Source organism: Vombatus ursinus, unplaced genomic scaffold (genome assembly GCF_900497805.2).
Source record: "Vombatus ursinus unplaced genomic scaffold, bare-nosed wombat genome assembly UNPS02014778.1, whole genome shotgun sequence".
Taxonomy (NCBI): domain Eukaryota; kingdom Metazoa; phylum Chordata; class Mammalia; order Diprotodontia; family Vombatidae; genus Vombatus; species Vombatus ursinus.
The window spans coordinates 36,207,403-36,227,673 of NW_020954556.1; the positions used below are offsets into that span (position 1 = coordinate 36,207,403).

At 38.5% G+C, this 20,271-nt stretch overlaps 1 pseudogene; it reads left to right on the top strand.

The window, feature by feature from the left end:
* Positions 1 to 2,891: 2,891 nt before the first annotated feature.
* Positions 2,892 to 6,406, top strand: LOC114045204 (annotated as a pseudogene).
* Positions 6,407 to 20,271: the final 13,865 nt, after the last annotated feature.

Sequence of the window (20,271 nt, forward strand, 5' to 3'; positions counted from 1 at the left end):
GGTGCAGAATGAAAGTACATTTTTGGAAATGGACAACAGAGGAATTTATTTTGCTAGGTTGTGCGTATTTGTTACAAGGGTTTTCCTCTTTTTTTACATTTTAAATGGGGAGTAGTTAGGAGAGATAGAAAATAAATACTTGTTTATTAAAAAGAAAAAAGTGATTGCTTTAGCTAGAAGATATTTAGATCTAAGTATCTACATGTTTGTCTAAATATTGATTTTTAGAAACAACCAGGGCAGAAAGAAAGAAAGGAAGGAAGAAAAGAAAGAAGGAAAGAAGAAAGAAAAGAAAAAGAAATCTTAAAAGTTACATTCTAATATATGTCACATGTTTCACATTTCCCTGTTCTGGAATACCAGTTAGAATTGCCCCCCCCAAAAAAAAATACCCAGCACTGTTCCAAATACAAAAATCAACATAGATATGTGGCCTTAAGAATTCCACAAATACTGACTGGTTCAGTTAGGAGCATGAAGTGAAAACGAATTGCCATAAGGTCTTGTCTAGAACAAGGTAAGGTAAAATTTACCAGGTAAAATAATCAAATGAGATAGTTTTTTGTTTATCTTATTCCACCTGGAGAAGTATATACCAAATATAGCCAACCTAATTAGAAAAAAATTCCCATCAAAATCTCAGCAACAGATTTCAATGCCTTCTAGAGAACTGAGCTATGAACCAATAGAAAGATCACCAAACTAGGGCAGCCCATGACAACCAAGAGCCCAGTTCTTGCAGTTCTGTAGCTAGGCATGACACAACTTTGATTAATGGTTCTCAGGGAATTCTTTCCATTTTTGAAAGCGTTTAAAGAAGGTTGCATAAACACAGACTGGGCTCTAACTGGGGGGAGTCCAACTTCTGCCTGCATCAAAGCTGGCAAGATCCAAGGGGACAAAAGGAGATGTGTTTTGAGAAGACTGTTTTTTTGTAAGCTTTCCCAGTTTGTAAGATGTATAGTGTGAAAAATGATTCTCAGAGCTTCCCCCCAGCCATCCCCCTTCTGAAAAGTTCTTCAGAAGGATATTACTGATAGTAAGATTGCATTGAGTCTTATCTTGGTCAAACTCCAACCCAGGCCTGGGTTGATTTTATCTGCTCAGGTTTGGGTGGAGACAGATTCTTCTGCCTAGATAGCCCAAAACTGGGGGTGATATTTCCTCTGTCTGGATGACTGGATGATATCAGCCTCTTTTGACTAAGATTAAGTGACCTAAGTCATGCACTCAAGATCTCATTTTAATATAGTCCCTCCCAGGGACTTGACCAATCAGAGTTGATTGGCACCCCTTGGGAACACCTACTCTTCGAAGGGCATGTAACCTTGTACCCCTAAATGCCAAATTGAGCCAGTTCTGAACTGGCACCCTTAAGGACTGAACTCTCATACAATGCATGTCAAACCAGCTTGAGAGAAATCAAAACGTGACACATACACCCTAATCCGTTTTTCTCTTTCTTAGAACAAACTCTGTCTTTTTTATCTGGGGGTGACAATAGCATCTCAGCCCTGTAAAACAAATAAACAAAATATCTGGTCCATTATTTAGCTATAAAGGAGCCTGGGAAGACTTAATCAAGTAGCTAGCTACCTTTGTACAATAAAATTTCCGTAGTATTCCCCAGGGTCCAATAATAGTAACCTTCATTATCATGGTTTATGTTCTCTAAGAAAATTCATTAAAATGCATTGCCATGATGCTAAAAATTATAACCATGGAAGCACCAGCTAAGTTTTCTGAGGCTCCAGCCTGGGTCCAGCCATGGCAACTGCACCTCTTCTGAGTCCATGTTTCCTCTATCACTGTTGTTGTTTGTCCTTCATTCTCAAAGAGGACCAATGACATCAGGAGGGTGATTTCATGAATTGGAGTGAGGCAGAGCTGAACATAGTCATCAGCCTTGCTCTGTCTTCCAGAGTCATTAGATTCTGATAGCAAGATGAAAGTCAAGACAATTGATGATGGCCCCAGTGCAGTGGGTGACCTTGGCCTTTCTAAATTAAGGTCTTTCCCAGGTCTCAGTTTGTCTGAGGTCATACCCATTCAATGAATAAGGGCTAGGTAAGAACTGAAACAAAAGGTGGCCCAATTTACCATCCTAAAGATATCAAGACCCTCAGAGTTTCTAGCCTTAACAGAAAACAATTTCTATTTACATTCATTCTAAACCAACAAAATCTAAACAATGAGCCACAGAGGCTTGGTCTGGGCCTATTATTGGCCATTCAAGGAAAGTCAGAATGATTTGAGTTTAAAGGGTAATCAAGTAGCTCCATTTAAAATACAATGGGCTTTTTTAAGCCTTTTTTTCAGAGCTACACTTCAAGAAATCAAAAAAAAACAAAAACAAAAACAAAAACCACACAGGACAAAAGTAAATTGTCTCAGCTTTAAAAAGAAATAATGAAGGAAGAGGAGGAGGAGGAGAAAAGAAATAATAGCAGCATTTCCCAAGTTCTGTTCAAATTGACAGGTTGGGTCCCCAAAAGGCAGCTACTACTACTCTCAAATTTCATGGTAAAGACAATTAATACAAAACCTTCTTCTAGGAACCTGTTTCACTCCTTCCTGCAAGTACACACAGCATCCATGGGAGGAGTTGGCTTAAACTTAGAACATAATAGTAGTGAGGCCCAGATGTAAGAAATGCATGTCACAAGGTTTAACTCCCATCACCTGTTCTGGAAGTCCTTCTCTCTGCGTAGAGACTTCATGCAGAATCTTTGTGGTTATTGTTGTCCTAGTGTCTCCCTGCAGCCAAACAGCCAGAACATGGTCCTCCGGGGTGCTTTCACCACAGCCTTGGCCTCTAGGTGACTGCAATTTTGAACTCAAATAACCAACCAAGTTGCAATTGGTCATTTTTTCCTGGAATCATCACAAGGATGAGCCCATGAAGGAAAACTGTGAAAATATGTCTCCCAAGGAAGGAAAGCCCTGAGGTGGCAAAATCAGATGAAACAAAAGATTACATGAACCAGTTTTCACATGAAGTACTCTACCACATCTTTAGGTATCTGACTCTGGAGGATATCATGTATGGAATGCCTCTTCCAGAAGCTGAAGGAGGCAATGACCCCGCATCTGAGAGTAGTGAAAATCACAGATCCCTGTGCAGGCCACTTGTGGGAATATATGCCAACTGGCTTTACTGATTCCAGTTTTCTAACACTCAAGAAGATGCCAGGCATCAAGCAGTTCTATGTCATTTACCTTGAGAGGCAATGGTCCATAGCCATGAAGTCTTTAGCATTCCTGATGTGCTAGAAGCTTTGCAGGCTTGCTCACTTACTGGGCATGAGACTACATTTGGAGTTAGTGGAAGCCATCTGGATGTATAGGCCTCAAGTTCATATTTTGGGGAAGTTTCATAATCATAATGAAGTTTTTCCCATCCCTTCTGAAAACAAACTGAAAATTCTCATAAGAGCCAAAATTCAAATCTTACATCTAGTATGGATGAATGTTCCTGAAATTCCTTGTATCCCAATGCTTAGGCACTTGTATTTGAAGTGGGTGAGATTTACCAGGTCCCAGTCTTTTAAAGATTTCTCTACATCAGCATATGCACTTTGGTCATGAGGAATGGTAGAGGGTCTACAAACTTTTTGAAGTATGTGCCATTGTTAACAGTATTAGCTTCTGCTTGAAACCTGGAACAATTAGAATTGGTTCAAGTTCCTTTCCTTAAAAGTCTCATCCAACGCATAGTTGGATACAGTTGGTGATCAGGTTGTTTTTTAAATTTGTATGCTATTGTTTTGGAGCTGTTCTGGAAGTAAATCTTGGCTACCTCATCAACACTGCTGCTCGAAGATTACATGAAGTAAGAATACAGCCTTCTCCAACCAAAAATGGCATCTTTTCTGCCCTAAAGATGGCAGAATTGGAGTTCCCACAGTTTGAAACCCTCCACTTAGGATATGTAGATGAGTTTTTACTGCAGTGAAAAATGAGGGGTGATGAATTGGTGAAGGCCTAGCTGATGTTGTAGAAAATCCTGGCATTCTCACAGTTAACAGGACAAAGGCTGTCAATGAGGGTTTTTTTTTTTCCTATATCAAATACCTGCTTATTTACAATTGCCTTCATTTGCATAACCCAGATATTTGGATCCCAGACCATTCAAGTTTATTGACCTTGCCTTGGTGAGACATTATGCAGTAACACTTGAAACTTTCTATCAGTTCGTTGAATTGTTGCCAATCCTGGAATTTATCTCTTTAGACTAGAGGTTTTGAGAACCATCCAAGGTTTGTGGACTTGTTGGTCGGAGTGCAGGTATAGGGAGTGACATTTCATCAGCCCTTGTGAGCAATAAGAATTCCAATAATGAAAATGACCATCATCAAAACATCAACCCCAATGTGCCCAATAATAATTCCCAGAAGGTCAATAATCAGAATGAGGAGAACAAGACTACCAGGATGGACAGGCCAAAGATCAGTAGACTGCAGTTGAGGCATTGAATGAAATGTAAGAAATGCTTCACAAAGATAGAGTAGAAACGAAGGCCCAGTTCACAGCCAGGCTGTTTGTTCCATGAAATTTGTGGGAAACCTATCAATCCATCAATTCATAGAGGTTGATGAAAAGCAAACAGGACTCAGTAGTCTTTGGCATGCTTCAAAAGCACCACCAATTACCCTTCCTGATTCAAACAGCAAAGATGAGAAAGAGAGTATGGGAGTCCCCAGAACCTGCATTGCTAAGAATAATTCTCAGAACTACTTTAACAAAAAAGACAAAATTAGAAAGCCAGTAGAATACAGGCAATTCCCAGTGAGTGAAAAAGGCAAGAAGCCATTTCTAAAGAAATGTAACTCCTCTCATCAAATGGGCCATTTGAAATCATCTATAGCAAGGAAAATAGCTTTGAGAAAGGCTGCCAGGTCACAAGCGAACAGATCCAAGCAGATATGAAAGCACCCAGGGACATGCCCAAGAAGAAAAAAAGCAAAGATGTTTATCCCAGTTGTGACAATAAGTCCAGGTTCTATGGGCAACCTCCCCTTATGAAATACTGCTTCTCAAAGCCATGGTTTTGTAAGGGTTGGTACTGGAAACTTTGGTGAGCCCAGCACCACAGCACCAGACCCATCCCAGCCATGTATCTGCTCTCCTTGTAAGACTGAAAGTTCAAGGATTATTGATAGAAAAAACTCAGTTTTCTGCAATAGATTTCAGGAAGCATATAGCAGAACTAGCAGATGTTCTAATGATGAACAGCCTTTGACCAGTAGAGACTATGTTGTAAAAGGTCCCTGTGGCATAGGATCAGAATTTTTCTTTAGGATTCTCCCAACTGATAGGTCTCCAAGTCCAGTCAATGACAAGAGGACTAATGGGAACGCCCATGGAGCCACAGGAGATAACAGGACAGGAAGCTCCCAATCTGAGAGTTTTGAAATGGAGTATAATGAAGACTACCCTCAAAGACCTCCAATGAGAGCCAGGAGCAAACATTCCCATGGACCACTGGTATCTGAATCAGAGGTTGCCAGATCAAAGTCATGTCACGTAGTGAAGTGGAAAAGTATAACTGATATGTCCATAAGCATCAGCTAGGCTATTATCAAAGATGATCATAGGCAGTTCTTGACTTGAAATTCAAAAATCTTATTGGAATCACAATTACCAACTGTGGAATCACAGATGTAATACTAAAAGATTGTCCTAAGATGATGTTTATTCATTCTACAAGATGTCAAGTCCTGAAGTACTTGAAAGTTAAGAATACACCAATTGCAAACCAATCTGACTGCTCAGTGCCAGAAATTGAACATAAATCAGGTACTAGATCAAATTGTAAGTATGCCTCCAAAAAGAAATCAAATCTCATACCTTTTTGCCCAATGCAGCAGGTCAACACTCCAACTTTGGAGTAGAAGATATTCAGTGGCCTCTATCACATCTGTATCATTCACAAATTTAATAACCCTCCAATGTACGGAACAGAGTTCACATTCGCCATTGGATGGATATAGTAGCAAACATCAATCAAGAACTAATTAAATATGAGTTATTTCCTGAAGCCATATAAAGTGAAGAAGACCTGAAGAAATATACCAAGTTCCCTTGGGGAAGAGAGATTTATATTCTAGAAGGTGTTGTAGATGGAGCCTTATATTTCATGATTATAGACTTCCTATGGCTGAAGTCACTATGGACAGCAGAGCCTAATAGCTATTCAAAATATGACTTTAAAGATGATGAAAGAACCACCATTTACGATCCTCAGAGGAAAGGGCAGAAGTCTGCCAACATTTGTAGGGCAACAATAGAGGAGGAAATCTCAAAGTGGCATCAGATGAAGAAAGGAGTTCTTCAGTGAACGGTAACCATTTTTAGCCAGTATTGTGATGTCAATATGGAGCCAGTAAAGGATGACTACATATGATTGGGTTGAGTGTGCTCCACCAGTCACTGGTCACTCCCACTTTCCTGCTACTCCTCTGGCAGAAAATAAGAGGATATGTTGGACTACCTTAGTGCACTACAATTTCTCAGGGCCAAATCCTTGAAAGGGGTCAGGGACCTAGCTTGATTTTGTTTAGAGTATGTAGTAAATATATAAGAACATTAAAAGTATGTACAAAGATTTGTACATAATGGAAATATGGAGGGGGGAGAAGTTTCTTGAACCTCAGACTTTATATTATATGTTTATACAATTTAATTTAAAAATTCTTGTTAATGAAGGCAGGTAACACAGAAGAGTTGACACAGTTGTTTGTTTCTTCTTGGCTTTTTTCATTCCTAAGTGTCTCTTCATTTGCCAAGTCAAGACTTCAGTGGCTACATTCAGAAAAATCATCAGCATCTTTTTAAATCTGTGCCTTTTTCTTCCTGAGCAAGTTTGAGTAAATCTATTGAGCAGTTTTCGTGTCTCTTGTGCATTAAAAAAAAAAATTGACTGCTGTACAACAGGAGAACACGATTGGAGAGGGTGGAATAAGATTTTCTGTATGAGACAGTATTATATATATTTTTTTTAAGTATTGCAGTTTCCACATTTCTTAAAATCAAATAAATAAAAAAGGCTTATGGGCTGAAATTTCCTGAGTTTGAAAACCTGAAAAAAAATTACGACACAGGTTGATTTTTTTTTCCCATAAAAATATGATGATTTCCTTCATCATATGGCAGGCAAAGCATCTTTCCTGGAGAAGAACCTAAATTTGGAGCTGGCAAGGGGGGGGGTGGGAAGGGAGAGGGGCAGGAAGGAATAACAATCGAAAGCTTACTTCATCATTTTCTCTCCTCACTTTTATTTGGGCCCTCTTCCCCACCCAGGGGTGTGCTGGAGCTAGCTCAAACCAGCTTGTGAGAGCCAATTGTTAAATTTTCAGTAGGAGTATTCATACCTCAGAAATGCTTGTTTTAAAACACCCCTGAGGAGGGACAAGGTCAAAAGAGAGAATAGAATGAACAGGGGGTGGGATAGGATGAAGGGAAATATAGTTAGTTTTTCACAACATGACTACTATGGAAGTGTTTTGCATGACTACACATGCATAACCTGTATCGAGTTGCTTGCCATCTCAATGAGGGTGGGTGGGGAGGGAGAAAGGGAGAGAATTCGGAATTCAAAGCTTTAAAAACAAATGTTAAAAATTGTTTTTACATGCAACTGAGAAATAAGATATATGGGCAATAGGGTATAGAAATCTATCCTTCCCTACAAGAAAATAGAAACGGGGGGGGGGGGAATAAGAGAAATGGAAGGTGATAGAAGGGAGGGCAGATTAGGGAAGAGGTATTCAGAATGCATGCCATCTTGGGGTGGGGGAGGGGCAAGATGAAAAAAATGTGGAACTCTAAATCTTGTGGAAATAAATGTTGAAAACTAAAAATTAATTAATTAAAAAAAGAAATGCTTTATTGCTCTGTTGATTGTCTAGAATTAAGAAAATGATGGAGAAACATCTTAATAATGCAGATTAAACTTAAAAGTACATTGTATGAACATTTTTTTGAGAGCTGGTTGTTTAACATTTACCAGTACACCCGTGCCTACACCCTTATATTAGAACCTGTTCTCAAGAAGGGATCTGATGGCAGGTATCTACACCTAGAGTATTTCAACACTTCAAGAAGCAATTATTTCATTCATATAGATATTTCCTCTGCTGATATAGAACATAGTATTTCTCTGCCTTAGTTGGTGGCTTTTATGAAATTTGTATAGTCAAAAAAATTGTTGGCAATGAGAGCTACTGAGAACAAAAAGAATGACTCTAGTCGTTATTTGTCGATTATGAAAAGGCATTTAATTTGGTAGAGAAAAATAAAATCTTAAAGGCTATCCTCCAACTAGGAGTCAGCCATGTATGTGCCAAGGTCAAATGAAATGTAGTTAGGCGCTGCAGTGGACAAAGCCTTGGACTTGGAATCAGGAACATCTAAGTTCAAATCTGGCCTCAGAGAGCATACAACCTTGGGCAAATCATTTCACCTCTGTTTGCCTCGGTTTCTTCATTGGTTAGATGGGGATAATAACAGCACCTCTCAAGCATCTCTCGTAATAGCATCTCTCAAGGTTGTGAGGATCAAATGAGATAATATTTGCAAAGCACTTTGAAAACCTAGATGGAACTATATAAATGCTAATTATTAGTCAACCAAGCAGTAAGCATTTATTATGTATCTAGTGTGTTCCAGGCACTGTGCCAGACTCTGGAGACATAAAGATAAAAGTGAAACAATCTCTGTCCTTTAGAAACTTATAATCTAGCTGGAGAAGACAACATGTACATATACAGGTTTGAAAAAAATAAGATACCAGGTAATTTTAGAGGTAGACTATTACTAGCTGGGGCTTGGGGATGGGGAGGGGGGGATCAGGAAAAGATTCACTCAAAGATGTTTCTTGAGTGATGAGTCTAAAAAGTAGTGAGGATGACTACATTCCAGGAATAGGGGACAATCAGTACAAACAGAGGAAAAGAAGAGATGAAGGGCATTGCATGAGGAATAGTGAGAAGGCTAGGACCATAATGTCTGTGAAGAATACTAATGTAATGTGTAATAATAAGGCTGAACAGGAAAAGCAAATTGGGCCATTAGGACCAGACTGTGGAGGGCTTTAAATAGCAGAGAAATTTATACTTGATCCTAGAGGTAATTTAGAGCTATTGGAGATTTGTTTTGATTTTTTAGTAGGGAGTAACATGGTCTCACCCTCACTTTAAGAAAATCACTTGGCTGCTGTGCAGAGGATTGATTGATATTGGGAGAGACTTGAAGCAGAGAGACCAATTAAGAGGCTATTTGAATAGTCCAAGTGACAGGTGATGAGGGCCTGAACAAGGGGGGAAGGGGATGACAACTTGAGTCAAGAGAAGAGGATTAGACTGTAAGTTTCAGATGTATGGTCCCATCTGAATCAATGGAGAAAGTTTCCACACCAATAAAATTACACAAATAAAATTTCCAGACCAGGAAATAAAAAGATGCTAAATTATAATTAATTCAGACCTGTCGAAGAATAAGGCAAATTTCATTACAACATGTTCAAGATTTGGCATCTTTCCCCTCTGTAAGAGCAAGCCTAATTAGCCCTGTGGAAAGCTCTAGATAACAAGCCTACTCCATTTAGCTTCATGCATAATACAAACTGGAAAAACTGTTTACAAATCATCAGGGATTTATTCTACTCTTCTCTTTGTGATTGGGCCTGAACAAGTTTAAAAGGGAACCTTGGAGCTTCAACACATGTGGTCCATTCTGTTTTCTCCATCTTAGCTATGATTTCCAACTTCTGCAGAACTGCAGCATCCTACTGTGCTTAGTTTTAACTTATTCTATTTCCTCACCTTTCCCAAAAGAACATTTTTTTTAAAATTTCAAATTGATAATAGGAAAGTATTTTTGTTCAGAGACTACTTTGAGAATATTGTGATGCCCCTTGAGAAAAGTAGAGACAAATCTGAAGTATCCCAAAACCAAGACTGCATATAATTACCTTAAATTACAATGAGTTATGAGTTAGCAAACAATTAGTAATTACCTACTGTCTGCAAAGAATTGTACTAGGCCAATATACAAAATTTAGGTAAGACTAGAGTCTGTGCCCTCAAAGAGCTGACGTCATAAGTACTTTAGAGCAAAAAAAAAAAAATGCTTTGTGAGATTCAAGGTGGAAAAGGTGATTACCAAATGGAGGAGACCAAGGAAGCCTTCATGGAAGATGTAGCATTTGAATTGGACTGTCAAAAATGGGTAGGAATTCAACAACTGAAAAGAGATTTTAAAATTTCTGGCACAGGAAACAGCATGAGTGCAAGTATAGACAGGAAAGTGAAGGGCATAGCAGTACTTTTTGATAGCAACAAAGAGCTAGAAACAAAGTGGATACTCATCAGCCAGGAGATGGTTGAATAAACTGTTGCCAATAAAAATAATGGAATATTATTGTGTAGTTAGAAATAATAAATATGAGGAATTTAAAGGAAGACTTCATTGAACTGACACAGAGTGAAGTAAGAACTAGGGAAATAGTTTGCAGTGACTAAAAGGATATTAATGAAAAAAATTAAAATGAAGCCAAACTATAAATGACTATTGTTATGTCTAGGTCCTTGAAAACAGTAAATGAAATATTTCTCTTCTCTTAGCAGTGAGATGGAGGACTGCAGGACCATGATATTGCACACATTATCAAATTGGTCACTGCTTTGCTTAACTTTTTTCTTTATTACAAAGGAAAGCTTAGTTTGGGTGGGCATGGGGGAGGGGCAGGAAAGACCCAGAAATGGCTGTGATATAAAGGTAAAAACCATAAATCTTATTTTTACAAAGGAAGAAAGGAATGAAGGAAGAAACCTATTTAGAAAACAGAGTAGTCCAGTTTGACTAGAGTGTAAAGGTAAGCAAAATAAAATAAGACTAGAACGGTTGGATGGCACCAGATTGTGAAGGGCTTTTTTATAACAGGCAAAGGGATGAATGAAATGGATGAATGAAAAGCATTTATTTAATACTTACTATATACCAAGCACTGTGCTAAGCATGGAGGATTCAGTACAGAATCATTTACTTAGAGAGGTAAGAGTCTTTGCCTTCAAGAAGTTTATATTCTAATAGGAAGAGACAATACAGAGGAATATAATGTCCAGGGAAAGATGTTTTAGTCTGGTAAGTCACAGAGATGGTGAGTGAAGAGAATTGAGATGTTCTTTCTTGAAGTCCTGGTAGTACTGATTTGATTGATTTGATTACCATTTCCAGAGCAAGAAGTGAAAAATGGAGGAGGAGGGGGTGAGGCAAGAGGAAGAAGATGCAGGTAGGACAGACATCAAGAAGACAGCCAGAGTGGACAGCTGGATCATATGTAAAACATAGTCTAATAGGTCATTATCAGGACAGCTCCTGCCCAGGGCAGGAGTTCCAAAGCTGAGTAGAGTGAGTCCTCCAGGGCAAGCTCTCCAGAGGTCTGTGGGTTCAAGGCATGCAGTAACAGGGGGATGGAAAAAAGACGGCTGGGGTAGAGAGCAAATTAGGATGTAAAGTATCTCAAAGGGTTTTTGAACTTTATCTCCAAGGCAATAGGAAGACAGTGAAGTTTTTGAACACGAGTGGCATGTGCATAATAATAATGCACATTTATAAGGCACTTTTTCAGATCTGCAAAGTGTTTTCCTCACACTAACCCTGTCATATAGATCCCATGACTACAATTATTCCAGTTTTCCTGATGAAAAAACTGAGTTTCATAAAGATTAAGCCATTTGTCACAAGCACATCACTAGTAAATTCCAGAGCTTGGATTTAAACTCAAGACTCCTGACTACAAGTGCCATGTTCTTTCCATTAAACCTCATTACCTCTGCTTAGTCGGACAGAGGTATGAAGGATGGTTTGAAAAAGAGAGGGAAAAACAATGGGGGGGGCAGAGCCAAGATGGCAGAGGGAAAGCAGTGACTTGCCTGAGCTCTCCCTCAAATCCCTCCAAATACCTATAAAAAATGGCTCTAAACAAATTCCAAAGCAGCAGAACCCATAAAAAAAAACAGAGTAAAACAAATTTCCAGCCCAAGACAACCTGGATGGCTGATAGGAAAGGTATATTGCACCAGGCAGGGAGAGGAGCATAGTTTCATGTGCTCCAGGGTTGCCACAGCGACCCTGGAGCAGGCGTCAGAGGACTGAATCAGGGGCAGCTGTGTTGGTTTGCAGACTTCTCAACCCACAAACACCAAAGACAATTTAGAAAGTCAATGGGAAAAGTCTGTGACTGCAGTGAGAGAAGAAGCTAGGTCTCAGCCACCCCAAGGGCAGTGGCTGCCTCCTGAGCTTCCGGCCCACAGACTGAGGGGGAACCGAGTGGCTGATCAGAGGGGGATTGAAAGGATCTCTTTGCCAGTGTTGAGGCAGGAATCTCTTGCTTTGCCCATGCTTGGATCTGGGTCACAGTTCTGACGGGCGATCCTGAGGCAAGGAGGAGCGCTGGCCTGGTGGACCTTGTTGTGCCTGTGGAGAAGAAACACCTCGACCCTTATCATAGCACCTTGGAAGAAGTCCCTAGAAGTATCTCTGAAAACAGCTGTACAAACCCCCGAAGCTTGGGACAGTAAATTCTCTACATTGGAAACAGACTCTTACCTTAACAAGAGTTTAAAACTCAAGTAATTGGTTGGGATCATGAGTAAGCAGAACAAAAGGAGTCAGACTGTATTATCTTACTTTGGTGACAAAGAAGATCAAAACATACAACCAGAGGACAACCGAAGACAACAAAGTCAAAGCTCCTACATCTAAAGTCTCCAAGAAAATCATGAATCAGTCCCAGGCCTTGAAAGAGCTCAAAAGGGATTTTGAGAAGCAAGTAAGAGAAGTAGAGGAAAAACTGGGAAGAGAAATGAGAGTGATGCAAGAAAATCATGAAAAGCAAGTTAACAGCTTGCTAAAGGAGACCCAAAAAAAATACTGAAGAAAATAACACCTTAAAAAATAGCCTAACCCAAATGGCAAAAGAGGTCCAAAAAGCCAATGAAGAGAAGAATGCTTTAAAAAGCAAAATTGGACAAATGGAAAAGGAAGTCCAAAAGATTACTGAAGAAAATACTTCCTTAAAAATTAAAATAGAGCAATTGGAAGCTAGTGACTTTATGAGAAATCAAGACACTGTAAAACAAATCCAAAAGAATGAAAAATTAGAAAACAATGTGAAATGTTTCATTGGAAAAACAACTGACCTGGAAAATAGATCCAGGAGAGAGAATTTTAAAATTATTGGACTATCTGAAAGCCATGATCAAAAAAAAAGCCTAGACATCATCTTTCAAGAAATGATCAAGGAAAACTGCCCTGATATTTTAGAACCAGAGGGCAAAATAGAAATTGAAAGAATCCACCCATCTCCTCCTGAAATAGATCCCCAAAGGAAAACTCCTAGGAATACTGTAGCCAAACTCCAGAGTTCCCAGGTCAAGGAGAAAATATTACAAGCAGCCAGAAAGAAACAATTCAAGTATTGTGGAAACACAATCAGGATAACACAAGATTTAGCAGCTTCTACATTAAGGGACTTCAGGACATGGAATGTAATATTCTGGAGGGCAAAGGAGATAGGATTACAACCAAGAATCACCTACCCAGCAAAACTGAGTATAATTCTTCAGGGGAAAAAATGGTCATTCAGTGAAATAGAGGACTTTCAAGCATTCTTTATGAAAAGACCAGAGCTGAGTAGAAAATTTGATTTTCCAATACAAGACTCAAGTGGAACATGAAGAGGTAAACAGGAAAGAGAAATCATAAGAGACTTACTAAGGTTGAACTGTTTACATTCCTGCATGGAAAGATGATATTTATAACTCATGAGACCTTTGTCAGTATTAGGGTAGTTGGAGGGAAAAAATTATATGTATGTATATATATAGGTAGATAGATAGATAGATAGATAGAGGGCACAGGGTGAGTTGAAGATGAAGGGTTCATATCTGGAGAATAAAATTAAGGGGTGAGAGAGGATTATACTAGGAGAAGGAGAAAGGGAAAGGTAGAATGGGGGAAATTATCTCACAAAAAAACAGAAAAGAAAAAGGCTCTTACAGTGGAGGGGAAACGGGGGAAGGTGAGAGGGAATGAGTGAATCTTATTCTCATAGGATTTGATTTAAGGAGGGAATAACATACACACTCAATTGGGTATGGAAATCTGTCTTACCCTACAGGAAAATAGTGGGGAAAGGGGACAAGAGAGTAGGGGGATGATAGAGAGGAGGGCAGATTGGGAAAGGGAGTAATCAGAAGCAAATACTTCTGAGGAGGGACAGGGTCAAAAGAAAGAATAGAATAAATGGGGGGGGCAGGATAGGATTAAGGAAAATAGAGTTAGTTTTTCATAGCATGTCTACTATGGAAGTGTTTTGCATAACTGCACATGTAGAGCCTATATTGAGTTGCTTGCCTTTTCAATGAGGGTGGATGGGGAGGGAGGAAGGGAGAAAATTTGGAACCCAAAGTTTTAAAAACACATGTTTAAAAAAAATGTTTTCACGTGCAACTGGGAAATAAGAAATACAGGAAATGGGGTACAGAAATCTATCCTGCCCTACAGGAAAATAGAAGGGGAAGGGGATAAGAGAGGAAGGGGAGAGATAGCAGGGAAAGCAGACTAGGGGAAGGGGTATTCAAAGTGCATGCCATCTTGGGGTGGAGGGAGGGGCGAGATGGGGTGAAAATTTGGAACTCAAAATCTTGTGGAAGTGAATGTTGAAAACTAAAAATAAATAAATTTATTAATAAAAAAAAGAAAAGAAAATCAATGGGGAGACTTACTAAGAGGCTGCTGTAATAGTGCAAGTGGGTGTTAATCAAGGCCTGATGAGTGGCAGCAGTTGGAATAGAGAGGAAGAGAGCTCTTGCAGAGACAGAATTGACAGGGCTAGATGTGAAAGCTGAGGCAGAGAGAAGGCTCAAAGATAGTGATAATAATTTATATTGTGCTTTAAAGTTTACAAAATATTATTGTCACAACAGCCCTATGAGGTAAGCTGCATCAACAGTACTATTATATTTTATCAGTAAGGAAATCGAGGTTCAGAGAGATTAAGTGATTTGCCTGAGCACACAAACTAGTAAGTGTCACAATAAGGACTTGAAAGCAGGTCTCCTGTTTCCTGGTCTCATATTGTTTTCATGACACCATACTGCCTGTCAAAGATGACGCCAAGCCTTCCAACTCTGGAGGCCAAGGTGAATGGTAGGGGAAGCAATCAAATTGGAAGGAGAAACAGGCTTGGCCTATGTAAAGACAATAAAGAAATACACCCAGGGTTGTGAATGCAAGCTACAGAACAATGGAAAGTCCAGTATAGAATTTGAAATCTGAAATCCTTTCAGCATATAAGCTGCCCACCCTTGCTCATGAGGATGGAGAAATAAAACCATCTGCTACAAAAGCATCAAAGAAACCTCTCTTTTTTTTCTAAAAGGCCAAACCAAATCAAAGAAGATATTTCATCTTGAGGACACTGAATGATATCGATGCACATTTTTTATTCTACAAGACGTGCTCAAAAGAGGGTGGGACCAGTTTCGGTGTCAAATAAATCAATGGAAATGATAAATGAAAAGCAAGAGATGAAAAATGATGTAATGCAAAGCTATTTAACTCTGCCAGATGCTCCCGTAGCGTACAATGCGGAGCACAAAGCAAATTAAATCTATGACTCTTTATCTTCTCAATAGTTTCCGTAACAAGCTATTTGGTGTGGCAGCAAGATCAGTCCCTAGCTCTTGACAGTTTTATAGTTCCTGGTCAAAATTTCCAACCACATTTTGGTCAGGGCTGACTTTAGATTTTCACATAAGCAGTTTCCACTTGCACATACACAATTTCATCCTTACGGTATGCCAATAAACCAGGTTATATTAGGCCACAGACAAAGAGAAAATGACCAAAATAAAATGGGAATCCTGGATTTGATCCTATGGAGAACAAAAGGATCCAGAACATTTCCATTATTCCTTCTTGCAATTACCACAGAAAAGCATGTCAATTACCAATACATCTTCTGGGTTATAAGCTGAACGTGCAGGAAGGAACAAAGTGAGCACCGGGATAGCACTGGGTATTGGAAACATAGCTGGACTTGGAATCAGGAGAAACATAGCTTTGAATGTTCCCTTCAGTGGGCAAGTCACTTAACCATTTTTCAACTCATTTTACTCATCTATAAAACAGTGATGATACCTACCTCACAGGATTATTGTAAGGATCAAATGAGACTTCCTTATAATTAGAGCTACCAAAAAATACAATGGGCTGCCTTGAGGAGTAGTGGGTTCCCCCTTACTACAGATATATTCAAGCAAAAGCTGTATATGTCCTTGATTTCTTTATCTGTGAACACATTCAATATTCCTAGTAGACATTCTTCTATTTCTCTTGAGGGCAAGAACTATCCCTTTTGGTTTTGTATCCCTAGCACCTAACACAATACTGGCCTATAAGTACATGCATAATGAATAGTTGTTGGTTGGTTGATTGTTCATTATTTGTAGGGTGTTGTGTAGTGGAAGGTTTTTGGTACAGGTTAAACTAGATAGCTGCTTCTAACTCTGAAATGCTGTGATTCTATGAAGTACTATAGAAACACCAGCTGTTACTCCTTCCTTCCCTGTGTTTCATATACTCACTTTTCCCCTCCTCCCCAAATCAGAGAGGGATCTGACACAGTGATTGATTGCATATTAAAAGTGAGGTGTTGTCAATGTTACCTTAGCCAGTAATCTCTAATTTTAAGATGAAGGACTTTGTTTTTCTGTTATAGAAACTTTAGGCATTCACAAGAAAGGAGGAAAATATTCAGAAAGGATAATGAAGAAAGATTGTCTGTACACTTGTGTGTGCAATTTTAACAAGTGTTTAAAATATCCTGAATGACAAGAATGTAACAAAAGGATTTGGGAAGAAACCCATATAACCCATATGTCCCTATTAACCAACTCGCAGTATCCCAAATCTGTTCAAGGTCAGGACTTCTGAAAGATTTTAGCACTTAGAGATAAAAAGTTTTATATGTGTGTCTGTGTGTGTGTGTGTAAAACTGGGATATTTGGGTTTATCAAACACTATACTATTGTGTTTGTTCGCTTCTCTCTGTTTGTATGCCTAATCTGTCCTACTGATCAATCTTTCTTTTTTTAAACCAATACTAAAATGTTTTAATTATTAGTGCTTTGTAGTACAGTTTGAGATCTGATACTGAAAGAATTCTTTACTTCTCACTTTTTTTCATTATTACCCTTTGTTCTTCCATGTGAATTTTGTTATTATTTTTTCTAGCTCTATCAAATATTCTTTTGGAAGTTTGATAAAATATTAAATAATTAAATTAATTTAGGTAGTGCTGTCATTTTTGTTATGGTGACTCAACCTATCCATGAGCAATTAATGTTTTTGTATTGTTTTTAGGTCCTTATTTCTATATAGAGTGTTTTATGGTTAGATTTACATGGTCCCTGGGTGAATATTGGAAAATACACTCTCAAGTATTTCATTGCTTCTGTAGTTATATTGAATGGACTATCTCTTTCTAGTTCTTTTGGTTGAGTTGTATATAGGAATGCTAATGATTTATGAGGATTTATGTTATATCTTTCAACTTTGCTGAAGTTATTAATTATTTCAATTAGTTTTTAGTTGACTTCTAGGATTCTCTAAGTACACCATCATATCATCTGAAGCCTTCTTACTATACCATGATGCCTATTCGCATAAAAAATCATTCCTATACAATGTAAATAGTATTCTTTACAATAATCTTTAAAATGTGACATACAACTATCACTGGAAAGGAAAAAGTAGTTGATTTCAATTTACACATTGTAGGCTCAGTGAGTCCTATATGGGTATGAGGACATCTGGACTTTTCCCACTCATAGCAATGAAAGAGAGGAAAAACGAGAATTTTTTCATATGAAAACAGAGCCAAGCCCCTATTTCTCTGCTAAACAAGAAAGAAAGAAAGAAAGAAAGAAAGAAAGAAAGAAAGAAAGAAAGAAAGAAAGAAAGAAAGAAAGAAAGAAAGAAAGAAAGAAAGAAAGAAAGGAAGAAAGGAAGGAAGGAAGGAAGGAAGGAAGGAAGGAAGAAAGGAAGAAAGGAAGAAAGGAGGAAAAGTAAAAGACTGTTTCCTTGTGGCCAAGCAGAAAGAGAGAGAGCCAGAAAGGTAAGAGCAAATATTTCAGAAGCCCTGGGTCTAACACTATCTACTGCTTCCAATCAAACTAGGTCAAGTACTTCAAGCTAACTTCTCAACTACTGCCTCAAAGGGTGGAACAATACCTAACAATACATTGTTCTCAGCTCAGAATTTTCTGGGACCCTGCTTCTTTACCCCACACATTTTCTGTTTTGCCACCATATGCTTACCAACTCTCCCTCTATCTCCTCAGCTTTCCACCTTGTTCTGAGAACCCAGATCAATATTGTAATCATCTGTAATCCAATCATCATTGACATTGTTTCTGAAGAAGGTGTGTCAATACATTTCTCCATTCCTGCACTCTCCATTCCTGCAGCATCCCAAATCAAAATTCTTTTCTCTGGTCACCACTTTCCTATATGAGTGGCCTCCCCCTAAAAGAATATAAGAATATGGACTGTCATTGCTTTTGTATTTGTATTCTGAACATTTAATAAGTGCTTAATAAATAGCATATAATAAGTGCTTAATAAAATATTTTAATCCATTCATTCATACATTAGAAGTTCCACCAGCTTGTAAGTACTAAGTTTTGGAACAGAGGGAGTATGACATCATCATTATCATCATCATAACTAGCATTTATTCAATTTATATATGTGTGTACATATATGTTAAATCTTAAAACAGCACTAAGACTTTTGGGACACTTTGTATAGGGCCTTCAAAGCTTGCAAAGCACTTTACAAATATTATCTCATTTTATCCTCACAACAAGTCTAGGAGAGAAAAAGAGAGAAAAAGCAGTCTCCCTTAATACAGACCATGTAACTTCTCAGGGATAGCACAACTAGATTAAGGAGATCCTATCCTGTATATATTATAGAAAGTCATATTCTACATTCCATAACCTTTTCAAGAACCATAGTTACATTGGCAGGAACTAGACAGGAAATAGGCTCTTTCATGACCTTATTCATACAATTATAGGGTATAAGTTGCTAACTGATAGTGTCAGGGAAAGTGGGGAGCTCAGGATGCTTCATCACATGCCTAGGAAAACCTGGGTGGTAAACTGAAAAGAATCTCTCCCCACCAACTGTTTTATAGCCAGTAAGTCATTTTGACTATTATAAATACCCAAATTAACTACAAAGGACCTGTGAAGGAAGATGCTTTCTGCATCCAGAGAAAGAACTGATAAATAGAAGTCTGTGTAGAATGATCACACACAGACATTTGTGTCTAATGGTAGCTATCTTAGGGGGGAAGGGAAGAAAAAAGGGAAAATATAAAGAAAGCTACAGGGCAACTAGATGGCACAGTGGATACAGCACTGGACCTGGAGTCAGGAGGAGCTGAGTTTCAAATCTGGCCTCAGACCAGATACTTGACATTCACTAGGTGTGTGACCCTAGGCAAGTCACTTAACCCCAACTGCAAAAAAAAAAAAAAAAAAAGTTATATGATAAATATTATAGATTTAAAGGAATAGTAAGTTGTACAAAATAGATTTGCAGTTTCATGTGCACTCATCTTTTTTTCAATTCTACTATGTTATGGAAATGCTTGCATTATTTCATAAATTTGAAATATTTTAAAAAAGTATTCCAGGCATGGAGGTGAGATGTGGAATGTCATATTTGAGGAGCAGCAAGTAGGCTAGTAGGAGGGAAGGGGGAAGGGAAGAGGAAATGCGTACTATATGCCAGGCACTGTCCTAAGCATTATTATTTAATAAACATTATTTCATTTGATCTTCACAATAACCCTTCCAGGTAGATGCTATTATTATCCTCATTTTAGAATCGAAGAAACCAGGCAAACAAAGGTTAATGACTTGCCCAAGGTCGTAGACCTGGTAAGTATCTGATGTCTGATTTGAATGTAGGTCTTTCTTACTCCACAGCCAGCATTCTATCTAGTGCTCCACCTTCCTGCCTCCAATTGGCTGGAATGTAGATTACATGAGAGGAAGTAATATCAAATATAGAAAGTCCAAGTGGAACACTGGGAAGGGCTTTTCAATGCTCAACAGGATAGTCTCTGTTTTATCCTGAAGCCAATAAGGAGCCCCTGAAGATTTTTATGTACAGGGAAGTGACATG